At 45.6% G+C, this 13,208-nt stretch overlaps 1 long non-coding RNA gene across 16 annotated transcripts in view; it reads right to left on the reverse strand.

Moving 5' to 3' along the window:
• LOC148222462 (uncharacterized) overlaps positions 1 to 13,208 on the reverse strand; it is a 118,107-nt gene that overhangs the window by 6,652 nt on the left and 98,247 nt on the right. For all 16 annotated transcript variants that reach the window (XR_015805970.1, XR_015805975.1, XR_015805967.1 and 13 more), the window contains 2 exons: positions 6,842 to 6,928; positions 290 to 384 (listed from right to left, as the gene is read on the reverse strand). This is a non-coding gene — a long non-coding RNA (uncharacterized LOC148222462). The remainder of the gene's footprint in view (positions 1 to 289; positions 385 to 6,841; positions 6,929 to 13,208) is intronic.

The raw sequence follows: 13,208 nt of genomic DNA on the forward strand, positions 1-13,208 counted from the left end.
GGACATGTGTTTAACAAGAATTTCCCTCATTAGCAATCCAAGGAGGGCCATGCTTAAGGCAGACAAATAATTTAATTTTTGTCACACTTCCTAACATTGTCACCAAACTGAGGCACTTACAGTCACCCTTGTCACAACACTAATTATCTATTTGAATAGCAGAGCTCTCTGCTGATTGAATGAGTTCTGCAGTGAGAACAGATCGTTTCAGCAGCAGCATCTGATCATCATTACTTTTTGGATATGGGATGTTGATAGACTATAATGATAAAAAATAGGGCTTTGGTACCTTTGCAGCAGCCTCAGACGAGATGGGGGAGCTTCTGCAGCAGCCAAAAGCATCAGTTCATGGTCTGGAAAACAATGTCTTGGGGTTTGTGTTGCCTTGGAAACGTGAAAAATAAAGCACCATTAATTACCTATTTTGAAGCAAGCAGTGTATCCAGTGCTGAGGGCCTGATCCCAGGCTAATGAATCCCTCACCCCAATTTCAGCAGCCTTGGGCTGATCAATCAGCCCTGCTGAACCAGGGCAGGGCCGAGGCTCAGCAAAGCTCTGCCAAGTTTTGCTGTGCCTGTGACTCCAGAGTGCCACAGGAGGCTCCAGGCAGGCACTCCCAGGGCAGTGGTTCCTCTTGCCTTCACATCCATGACCTCAATAACATCTTCAGCTGGTTGGTTTTTATAATAAATGCACTTCTGCTTCTAGGAGGTACAAGCAGCAGACCTGATAAACGTCCAGGAAAATACATATGCAAGCTCTATATAAACCCCACGTATATTTTTTCTTCCTCTCTCTCTCTCTTTTTTTTTTTTTTCTTTCTCCAGATAGAAACTATTCTGGTATTCCTGGCCACTGGAACCAGGAGTTCAGCCAGACCTTCTGCTGTCATTCTACCCAAAATCCTGCCAAAATCTTGACTGTTATATCTTCTGTATAATAACTTCTAAGTGTAATTAAACATTTTTATCTACAGACTGCACGTGCTGTTTTTCCTCCCTTTACTACTGGTGCTTTGGTGCTAGTTTTATAATTAGGAAGGATAACTGTGAAATAACTCTAATAATAAATAACTCTGTGAAATCAGTGAAACTGGAATCAGCCTCTTCTTGTAGAAGTTTGAAGTTGCCATAAAAGTTCCTTTTGGGAATGCTACATCTCCCCTGCAAACACAGCCCAAAGCAATCAGGGAAAACTTCAGGCACAAAAAGTATGGAAGGATAAAAATAACTCCAGTAATTCTGAGATCTTGCCCACAGCCCAAGTCTGGGGCACAGCCACCTCCCAGGCTGCTGGAAAAGCACCACTTTCATCTTGTATCACACTAAGCAAATGCTATTTTTATATTGGTCCCAGCTATTTTAAGTGAAAATTTGCTTAAAAAGGACACTGAAAGACAACCTTTCCCTTTGGTGAGCATCCATTTCTAAATGAGCTGTTTACAGCAGTAATTTGGAGTTTTCTTTTCTCTCTCCAGTTTTCCTCAGGACTGATGCCAGTGGCAATCTCTGTGAATCTCCTGACTCTTTCTGGAGGTTAAACCGGCTACAAGAAAGCTGGATCAAAGCAAAAAGAAAAACTTTGTTTGGGAAGCACAAAAATATTTACATAACACAAGATAAGCCAGAACTCATTTCTACCATGTAGACACGCTTGTAAAAAGCATGTTAAAAAATTGGCCATTTTTAGTTCAGCTGGGGAGGAGAGAAGGGATTTTATAGCTCATGTAAGAGAAGAGAGACAAGGCTGGAAATCAGTTTGTGATGCAGCTAATTGAAAAGATCCAGAGTTTCCTGCCTGGAGGTGAAGAATCTCTTGGAGCCATTTTGATGCACAAGAGGAGAAGAGAATAAAGTTTCCCAACACAGACAATTGACTGGGGAAGGGCAGCCAGAAACAACTGGATTGGAGCAGGCAGACCTTGGAAAACAAGACAAATACTTTGTTTCAGCCTCCTCTGAGCTCCTCAGCTGCAACCACCAATTTTGGCAGCAGACTATTAATAGAACTTGTGAGAGATAACACAGATTGAACTGGGGTTGGCCACTGCAGTAAAAAATTAGAGACAATTTTTTCACAAGATTTTTCTCAAGAAGTCACCTCGTTCTGGCCAGCTCTGGTAAACTCGGACAAAATGGGGAGTTCAAAGCCTTTTTTGGTATTTATTCTGCTGAGTTCATCCTCTCTCCTCACTGATGTGCTGGAACCAAACCAAACCATAAAAGTTCTGATATCAAACACCCACTTGTGCCTGCCCTGGGAGGAGCAGAGCTGCCATTAATTAGCTGTCCTCTGGGAAGAAATGAGAAAGGCCATGCTTTAAATGAGACCCATTTGGGGAAGACTTTCTTCAAAAGATGAGAGTTCTGTGATGCTTTGGAGCTGTCAGTCGTGGGTAAGTGCTGCCAGAACTCAGGAGTGCTCCATAATGATTGTTCAGATGGAAAAGGTGGCTGGGGGTCAGAGTGCTGCCATCTGAACATGCTGGAGCCTGAGAAAAGCCCAGAGGAGAGCCAGCCACTGCTCCCAGCACCTCCCTTTCCTGCGAGGAAGGCACTCCTGCTGTTGGATGATTGCTCTTGTTTGCCAAGAAAAGAGATTCTGCTGCCTGGGGCCACTTCCCTGCTAAACTGGAGTTTGTGCTAGAAAGAGTGGGACAGGGTCAGGGCCCTCCTCGGGGGGGTAAAACCAAGAATCTTCTGATTTTTCTTGAAGCCTCGTGGATCAGAATTTTCCCTTACTCTGGGGATCATGAACATCCAGCAGTACATTTGGGATAAAAGCCCAGATTTTAGAGACCATGGTTTGATTTCTAGACCTGAATCATCAACTAATGGGCTCCATCACACACAGCCACAACCTCAAGACTGAATTGATTAAAATCAGATTTAAATCTCATTTTTTCCCCCAGTTTCAATCAATTTCCAGTATTCCACATGCTCTTTTGTCAGGTCCCAGCCCAGCTGAGGTGCAGCCACAAGAGTCCTGCCATTGCCAAAGCAGCTCCTGGCTCACTGCTCTTTTTGGGGCAGCACAGGGCTGGGACCAGCTCCCAAGGAGAGGAATTGCTGATGGAATTAATGATGTGTCCTGTGGCCAAAATAACCAGACAAGCTTATAAATATAAGCAGACATTATGAGGAACAATCTGCTTAAAATGATGATATGGTTGTGGCATAGAATGGGAAAAAAATTGAAATTAGAAGAGAATAAAAAAAGCATTAGAGAAACATCAAACAGTTTTTCTATTTCGCCTGCCAATAATGCCTCGTGTTGCTTTAAGGACTCAAGAAAGGTTCAATGAAGTTATCTGAAGTGCCAAGAAAACTTTTTTTGTTGGTGAGTCCCACCTGCCCAGCAGCTGCTGTACCTGGGCTGGAAGGGCATTTTTCATTGGTGATGAGGAAAAAGGCGTTTGAACAGAGAACCGCAGAATCATTTAGGGTAGGAAAAGACTTTTAAGATCATCAAGTCCAACCATTAACCCAGCACTGCCAAGGTCACCACTAAACCACATCCCCTAGCACCACATCTACACCTCCTTTAAATCCCTCCGGGTTTGGTGACCCCACCAGTGCCCTGGGCAGCCTGTTCCAGGGCTTAACAACCCTTTCAGGGAAGAAATTCTTTGTAACATCCAATCTAAACCTCCCCTGGCACAACTTGAGGCCATTTTCCCTCTCTTATGGCTCGTTACCTGGGACAAGACACATCCATTTCCCTCTCTGTGCACAGCACTGAATTTTGTGAGCACAGGAACTCGGGCACAGAGATGCTCGGATGAACAAACCAAAGAGCACTGGAGCATCACTGCTCCAGAGGGAAAATCTTCCCCTGCACACCTGTGGCAGGACAGGACTCCTGGCTCATAAATTCAGGATTTCTTCACTTAAAGAGGACAAATGTATAAAATATACACTCAGAAACCTGAGGGAGTGAGGGGCTGGTTTTCTCCACACGCCAGCAGCAGAGATGCTGCTGATTGCCAGGCTGCAGATGGACACTGCACTCAGAAATTAAACTATAAGTGAATGGTTGTTGGGGTTTTTTTTACCACATCAGTCGGATTTTGTGTCTGTGGGAAACTTTTCCTCAGAGAGGCTCTTTTCACAGACACAGCAGGGATGGAGGTAACAGCATGAAATGAGAGAGCTTGAAAAGCTGTGGCGTGCTGCAGGAAGCCCAGCATTTGCATGTTAAGCTACATCTATTCCCTGAACGCTCAGACACATGAAAGCAAGCCTGGATTTTTTGGTTAGCAGCAGATCTGCTCGCTGCAGCCCGAATTTAAAGGTCAGGGATGTTTAGAGCTGGTTGGGGTTTTTTTGGTGTTTTTTTTTTTTTTTTTGCACTGAGCTGGAGCAGAGTTCCACAGCTCTCCTCGGGAGGAGACACCGTGCTGGGACAGCAGGTCACAGTCCTGTCTGCAGCACAGTGTCCTGACATCAGCCCCTGCCTCCCAGTGCCAGTGGCCCTGAGTCACTGGGATGCTGTAGGAGAGACACTTGTGTGATAGCAGTGACCTTAACAAGAGCTTTTCAGCGCTTGTCAGGCTGTGACAGCTGAATCCTTTTAGGCACGTCAATGCTGCGTGAGTGGAGAGCAGCTGAACAAAACCTTCTTCCCAAAAACACAGCCCTGAGGGGGTGTACGAGACATTCACACTCAAAACCTGCCTCAAATGCAGAAATTAAACTGCCTTTTGACCAGGCTGAAGGTTTCCTACCTGCCATGGCGATTCTGCCCTCTGTCCTGTGGCTGCAGGGGCTGGCAGCATCACCTCCCTCTCACCTCAGCAGCACCTGCGGGCAGGGATGCTCAGCTCTGCCTCCCGCTGCTCCTCATCCTCCTGTGACACCCTGATGAACAGCCAGGCATGGCAGCCTTGTCACCCACACCCCCCAGCTCCCCAGGACGCTGTTTCCTGCCTTGCTTTGGCATTCGGGAGCAGGTGAAGCGGGAGATAAAGAATAAAATGATGACCCTTGTCATCGCCTTCCAAACGAGCAGCACTGCTGTGGCTGCGTGTTTGAATAGTCAGGGCAGGGGCAGACACACATGCTGGATTTACTGAGATAAATGTTGGGCTCAGCTGTTGAATTCCTGGTGCTGATGAAGGCTGCAGAAAAATTGTGTGTATGCAGAGTGGATAAGAGATGAGGGCTTGCTGTTGCCTGCCAATAGATAAAGGACTCGAGTGACTGCTGCTTTGTTTGGGTTTGTGATTAGATTGATATGGCTCATGTCTGAGAATACTGCTGCTATAGGTGAGCAATTAAACAGCAAAGCAAGCCAAGATCCTTGGATTCACCTGAAATGCACCGGGGAGCTGTCAGGGAAGTCCTGGAGGGACGGATCCGAGCCCAGAAGCAATGCACACCCTGCAGAGGGTTTTTATTTCAGCTCTCTGGACTGGTCATTTATCTGATGCTGGCAAGGTGGCACATGGTTCCATCTCCTCTGGAGAGGGGACACAACTTCTGAAGCCACAAGGGAGGGAGAGGTGGGGACAGATTTCTCTCCATACACCCAGGCAGTGACACCCCAGCATTGAGAGTGGAGGCAAAACACCCTCAGATTTCCCAGCACGACTGCACAGAGTGGAATTTTTAAAGACCTATTTCAATTTTCCTGCCTTCCCCTCTCAGCAGTGAGATGAAACCCCAGCAGCATCACTTGAGAGATGAGCTTGCCTTTCTCAGAGACCCTGGAAGCCCCGGCTCAGCTCTGACAGCCACGACTCCCAGGGGTGTCCCTGTGCCACACGGGGCAGTGGGGACAGGCAGCTGGTGTCACTGAGCCACCAGGCTGGCTCAACAAGGCACAACACGCCCCTGGGGCTCTGCCAGACTCGGGTTCTGCCCTCCCAGGTCCCTTGCATGATTGCATTTGTGCCTTGCTCTGCTGCCTCCACAAGTACTGATGGTGCTGAGAGCATCACTTATCCCAGTGAGGAACATGACCAAAATTGCTGGGGCTTTGTTTTGGGTTTTTTTAGCTTCTTGCTGTATCCAGATAAGTCCCTTGTCTAATTCTTGGAGTAAATTTTTTTTGCTTTCAGCCTGTAAACCTCCCACCCAAGGGCAGCTCCTTCCATTGCTGCAGATGCTGGGACATCCCTTCAGGAGAATTTACACTGCACACTGTGAAACCTCGGGGATTTCCTCTGCCACCAGCCCCAAAGCACCTCGAGAAATTCCATGTGTCTGCCTCCCCGAGTGCACTGCAGCAGGTATAAATGTGTACATCTGCCACACAGCCTGCACAGGCCCTGCTGAAGAGAGAGGAAGAGGAAAGGAAATTCTGCTTTTCTCTCTCTGCCTTCAACAAATCCACACCTGCTTATGGCATCTGATGGTACTTGCATTCACCTCTCACCTGGTCCTTTTACCTGTTGCTATTCTGGGACTCTGGTCCTACCAGGGACAGCTGAACTCCCCAGAACTCTTCTCCTCAACCCCTCTGTGGGGGCTGCATTAAGTTACCCAAATTTTACTGCTCCATTCAGGGCTCAGAGCAGAAGTCAGATAAAGCAGCAGCATCTCTGTAAGGAAGAGCTGATCCCTCAGAGGGGATGAGATCAGTTGTAGCTCTCAGTGATCACCTGAAATAGGGTTTTAGGAAATTGCAGGTAGTACCAAAAGTTTCAAAATACAGAAAAAAAATCTGACATACCTATGAATGAAAATATTGCCAGTTACCTTTAAATGCATTATTCCATGAAAAATGTGGTCATACTCCATTTAAACATGTGACTATCTCAGAATTTAGAGCATCTGCTGAAAATTTTCATCCCAAAGATTTAAAAAAAATGTAAAGGCTTTGAATCAGAGTTGCTCACCTGTAGCACTCTGGGCTGCATTCAGGATCTCAGGCACCAACAGCTCCATATCCTCCAACACCTGAACATGAGGTCAGGGAAGGTTTCCTTTGGGAAGAGTTGACAGAAACAAGCTGAGTCACAGGTTGAGTTAAAAACTCTAATGTCTGCTTGATTTTGGGCATATTTGTAATTCATGTTTAGAATTCAACTATTTACATAATTGACAGAAATATAAAAGCAAATAAGATAACAGAGTGAAAATATTTGTGGTTTCTTATGACAGTAAAAGACAACTTCGAAACAGCTTTAAATACGAAGGCCATTATTTCCAAAAATATTATTTCCAGATTTAGAGCTTTTAATGGTCTTGAGAACATACACAACTGAATCAATGATAAACAAATGTTGGAGGTACAATACACAACATTCTGGACTAACAGACATGCAGCACCACAGTCTGGACTGGGAATTCTTGTCCTGACACCACATTGCCTTTGGGAATTTCTTTCACAAGGAAAGCAGAAAATGTATCTGAGTCCTTTCCCAGTGCCTGCCATAGGTAATGGAGATCCCATCCACACAAAGAGCCCTTCAGCGACCATCCACGTGATCCCTAAAGATCTATGGAACAGGGAAACAAGAGACAGAGCTGGAGGCTGATGTGTGCTCTGCTTCATGCTTCAGTGGCACCTCAGCCCTCCCACCATGCATGCTCTGGTGAATGGAGGAGCACGTGGGGCTGAAAATTACCAAGCAGGTGTTTAAAACACATCTGTAAGCAGTTCTGCTATAGTCTAATTAGTGCTCTAATACAGATTACAGTGCACAGTCATCATTATTTCCTCTTCATTAGCTGCTGAAATATAATGCATCTTAAAAAAAAAAGAAAAAAAAAAACCACAAAAAAAACCCCAACATTTTTTCCTTCTTTTTTTAATTAAAAAACTCCCCAAGAGCCTGTTTCTGCCATTACCATAACAAAGGCAATAGGAATATGATTAATGAATCCATCCAAGCTATGTGCATTGTACATTAAACACCAAGGCACCATCTCAGCCTAACGTGAGACCCCACACTCTAAGACACAACTGTTCATATTCACACTTGCACCAGAGGAAATGTTTGGAAAAGAAACAGAAGAATGAATCTTTTCTCCTGGCAAATGTGGAATGCTATTCTTTGCAAAGAAGGAGGCCACAAGTCCAGCAGAATGCACCCAAATTACTCCAGGCATGGTGTGAGAGTGACAGGAGATCTCTGTGCTGTAGTCACCCCTGTGAGCATGGTCAGTGCCAGCTCTGCTCAGTTTGGGATGATTTTGGCTGGTGATGGCTCTCTCTGCCTCAGCAGGATGCAGAAATTGCTGAAACGTGGCCATTGCTCCCAGCTCCTCAGAGGGACTCTGTAGGATTGCAGGATCCTGGCCAGTCCCACACAACACAGACACAGCTCTGCCCAAATTCCTCAGGAACCTCCTTCCTTTGGACATTGCTGCTGCAGATCCCCACTGGCATCACCTGTGCCAAGGAAAAGGTCTTCTCCGAGCCTGTGGGCCAGGATTTCTTTAGTGCTGCAGCAGATTTGGTTGTTCCTGTCAGGCAGCTGGGGTGCTCCACATTCCCTGCAGAGCCTTTGGGATAATTTGGGGATTGGGTGGTGAATCAGGGACCCAGTTCCTTTCCTGCCTGCCTGTGCACAGTGGACACCCTCACAAATCACCACAGCATCCCTAAGACAAGACATCCCCTTTTCCACCTCCACATTTAATTCTCCACCAAAGGTTGGAAGTTAGGATGAACTCACCAGAGGGCACAGCAGCTGAGGAAGGAACATTTTTTCTGCCTGCTTGGCCTCTGACAGCAGCCCTTTATTTACAGCACATGGCGAGTGTTCAGCAAGTCCCTGATCAAGCCCAATCCCCTAAACTCAACTTAAAGCTTCTCTGCAGCTCCACTCTCCACCTTCTGTGACAGAGCAATGACAGATGTTCCCAAACTGATCCCTTATGAAACATAACACCACGTCTATAATGAGGCTTTACTGCAACAACAGATTTTACTCTTCCTCTAGAGATCTACAGAAATCTGGCCAATTTTTAGACTAATTCAAGCTCTGGGGAGCAAGAAAACCCCAAAATCGATGCTGCTCATGAAGCTGGTGAAGCAGCAGAGACATCAGTGCCCTCTGAGCTGCCTTGCTCCCAGCAGCCAGGCAGGAGGGGATTTACACCTTGAACAAAAAGGAGTGAATTCACACCCAGCTGAGGCTCAGGGATGTCTCACCTGTGCCTTGGTACTGTGGGGCCACAGAGCCTGGTCCCTATCAACACCACCAATCAGCTGGAAACAGCCCCAGGGTTTTCTAGGGATGTTTCTGGCCCTGGGCTTCCAGAAGCCCCCAAAACAAAAATCAACACCCCCAGTGATGGATGCCGGGGCAGGGAGAGTTTCATGTGCCTTCACTTTAAAGACAGGGGAGCAGCAGCAAATAGGTTAAACAATTTAGCCCAGGTTGTTCAATAAGTGCTTTGCAGAGCCTGGGTTGGGATCTGGAGATCTTGTCTCCTGCTATCGACTTGATTTAACATTGCTGGAAACACCTTAATTATTTTGTTTTGTTGTTCCAAAGAGCTGAGCTTAGGAAATAGTCTAAAGCCCTGTGCAATGCTGAAAAGAAAGCTTGATGAGATTTTGTTTCGTTTGCCGAGAATACAAAGAGCAAAAGGTTGAAAGTAGATGGGCTACTGAGTTCTCCTGGTTTGCTTTTACAGGTTGTTTTTCCTTATTTTCATTATTCATCAAGACCACTCTGAAGTTTTCCTAAGGAAAAGGGTAATGGTGTCAAGAATATTTAACATGTGCTCGAGATGAATTCAATGCAGCTCTATTACCTGCAGGTCAGCTTGTTTTTTCTTTCAGAGACAAGTTTACATCTCAGCTTAAGGAAACTATTGAACCACTCACAACAGGAGCTCTGTGCTGCTCCTCGAGCCACGTTCCAGGAGCTGAGGAGCACAGGAGTTTGATAATGTTTTAATGCAGCACAGACATAGCATTTGATTTCATATATTGATCACTCTGTACACAATTAGTGCAGTAAGTGCAAGTTTACAGCTGGTGCAGCTCCCTGCTCTTGTTTTTGGAGTGAATAAAACTGACTGAAGCTGAAGTGAGGGGAAGCAATCATGTTCCCTGACCTCAGCAGTGACATCCAGCAGCAGTCACAAAGCACAAAGGCTTTTTAAAACCATGCAGAAGCTCAGCCCCTTGGAGTTACGCTGACTGCTCTCCTGCCTGTGATTTAAAATTATTTCAAATAGATGCTTAAAGAAATATGATTTTTAAAATTTTTTTTAATTGATGTTAACCTCCAGCTTTAAAAAGCCAGAGGAAGAGGACTACTTGCTGATGTTCAGTTCCAGGCACTTTTACATTTGACAGGTAAAAATTGTAAAAAATATTTCATGTATTTAAAGGCTTTTCTTCCTCTTGTTCAGATGAAAGGGTTCAGGTATTTATGTTGTATTCTAATTGCTGATTACTCAACAGACAGAGGTAAATGTCTTTCACCCCTGAGACTTCTGAAGATGTTATTTTGACACGTCCACACAGACCAACACCCACTCAGCACATCAGGATGTAACTGCAAAATCAATTAATTCAACAGCTATTTCTGCAGCCTGAAGTGTAATTACCCATGAAATGTTGATGGGTTTCAGGATAGCAGAAATTCATCATTTATGCTTAACCTGGGTTGTTTTCCCCTCCCTCCATCCCAGAAGCAGCGCTTGGACGTTGAGGGAGAAGTGATGGATACAGGTGAGTTGGGTCTCACCCAATTTTACCCCTCGGGAAGGTGAGGTGGAACAGGGGCAGCTCTTCCAAACCCGACCTGAGCCCACAGCCAGCCCCTTCCCAGTAAAACACCTCGGCAAATCCTCCTCCTCTCCCCTCTCCCACCTTTCCTCTGCTCCTCCCTGCACTGCTGGAGGCTGTGCCCGTGGATGAGGAGGTTCCTGATTGCCCTGCAGGTCTGCAGGAGCCCTCTCCTGCCCCATGAACCCTCTCCTGTCCCCATGAACCCTCTCCTGTCCCCATTAACCCCTGCTTGCCCAGCAGCAGCTCCACCACTGCCACTTCCCACCTGCAGCCCTTCAAGGGCACGTCCTGGATGAGGCTGTCAAATCCTTCCTGGAGCTGCAGCAAGGAGATGGCTCCAGTTATGGATGCTGGATATTAACAACAACTCTAAACACAATAATTAATTCATTTATCTCCAACTTACAGTAGCCTTTGTGTAAAAAAAAAAAAAAAAAAAAAAAGCGGTTTACGGTTGAATAATTTTAATTTTTTTTAGCTCTATGTAAAACAGGCATCATCAGTATAATCCTTAGAATCTAATAATGATTCCATCAGTGTAAAATCATTATCCTTAGGCAAGAAGGAAACCAATTCAATTATGATGTTGGTTGAAAAATCGAGGGTGAAAAGTTGTAGTACATATTAAACTTGAGGCTGGAAAAGTTGTAGTACATATTAAAATGGTTACTACAAAATTTGTGCATCCAGGCTAACAAATGCTAATATGTTCTTTTGTTACTTTCTAATTTATATGATTCATGTAAGCCTGCAGCAAGAGAAACTTGTTTTAAAATTCATCTACATTAAAAAATAGCAATGCAATGAATTGTAAAGTTATTAGCATTCATGTCTAGTTGTGTTATTAAGCTGTACACATCAAATCGGGTACTACAAGTACAGAAATGTCATAATGAAGTAGAACAGCATTTAATCAGAAGAATTTCTAAAGGTCATCAGAGCATCATATAAATTCATCCATGCATGACAGGATATGAAATAAATAAGTGCAAGAACACTGTAAGAATAAACTTCATTCTGGGAGCTTTGTTTCCAATAGTAGAAAAATTAGCTGAATTTCATGCTGAGAGAACAGCTAACAAAAAATACTGAATTCTGGAGCTTTAATTAATGAAAGACTAATAAGAGGCAGATAAGGAGTTTTCCACAAGGGAGCTAACGAGGTGTGCTCCCTGGTAGTTCCCTACCACAGCTGATCTCAGATGTCTCCCTACAACTCAGAGCAAGTGTTCAGCTCCGTTTTTTCTTCCTCATTAGCCAGATGAGCCCTAAATGATTCCCTTTAAATAACCGACGATTTGTTAATATTTCTGCACTCGTAACAACACTTTAACTGCTTTAGGATGTGTGTCACAGGCCTGACAGGTGCCAGCTCCAAGCTCTGGAGCTGTTTTGATGTTTCATGGCTGGGATGCTCCAGCATGGTCAGAGCAGGTGCTGTGGTCACACAGGACCAGGCTCAGGCACCTGAAATCACGTCCAGGTACACTTTGATCTGCACAAAAGCCAACTGGTTTCACTGGGAACCTTCCCAGAACAAAGCTCAGCTCTCAGGGATGAAAGGCACCGGGCTCTGGTTCATTCCCACAGTCCAGGGAGGGGATTCCACACCGGGGCACACAAGGGTGATGAGACAGGCTAAATAACTAATTCATCAAAGCCTGCTTCTGAGGCCCTGCATGCATCAGTGGCTTTCCCCTCATTAGGTGGCCTGGCAGAAAAAGGAACCCTGAGTTTCCAGCTGCTCCCCAGCCCTGGGCACTGCTGGTGCCACAGGGATGTGGGGGATGAGGAATTTTCCATCTTGGAGTGGGCACTCCTGGGCAGGACCAGGAGCCCTGCACAGGGTACCCCATCCTTTATTCTGTTTGAACAGGATCCCTGGTGAGTGTTAAAGATAAGGACTGGGGGTTTTGTAATTTTAGTTTTGTGTTAGGATCCAAGCAAACCCTGCTGTTCCTGCTGCAGTGCCTGTGCTGCTGAGCAGAGAAAGCAGATAAAGCACTTCTGTACTTCCATGGATTTCAGCTGGACAAAGCCCCAAGCACTGAGCAGCCTTAAAATGGATGTCTCAGCTTTCCCAGCCTAATTGCAAATGGGAATTTCTCACAAAACAGCCACTCCTCTCCTGCTGGTCCTCCGAGTTCCTGTGTGTGCCTGAATGTGTGTTGGCCCTTTCCCTCTGAGAGGAGCACTGCAGCCATGGAGAGCTCCTGGAATTTGGCATTGGAGCAGAGAAAAAAAAATACAGATACTATATACTTCTACAGTGACATACCACCTGGATTATCTGTGTGGTTTCTGTACAGCACCAAGAGGAAAAAAGAACATGCTTTTGTACATGTCAGACTAATTTGGGGAATCTGCCACTGTCCCTGCAGAGAAGTGCTTGTTTGTTCCTGAAATCACACAGAATGAGCTCGTTCAGCACTCCCTCCTCTCCTCCCCAGTGCCTGTGCTGGTGTCCTCAGCACAGGGCAGGGGTGGCTGAACCTGCAGCCTCAGAT

This window comes from Sturnus vulgaris, chromosome 11 (assembly GCF_052056855.1).
Source record: "Sturnus vulgaris isolate bStuVul1 chromosome 11, bStuVul1.hap1, whole genome shotgun sequence".
Lineage (NCBI taxonomy): Eukaryota > Metazoa > Chordata > Aves > Passeriformes > Sturnidae > Sturnus > Sturnus vulgaris.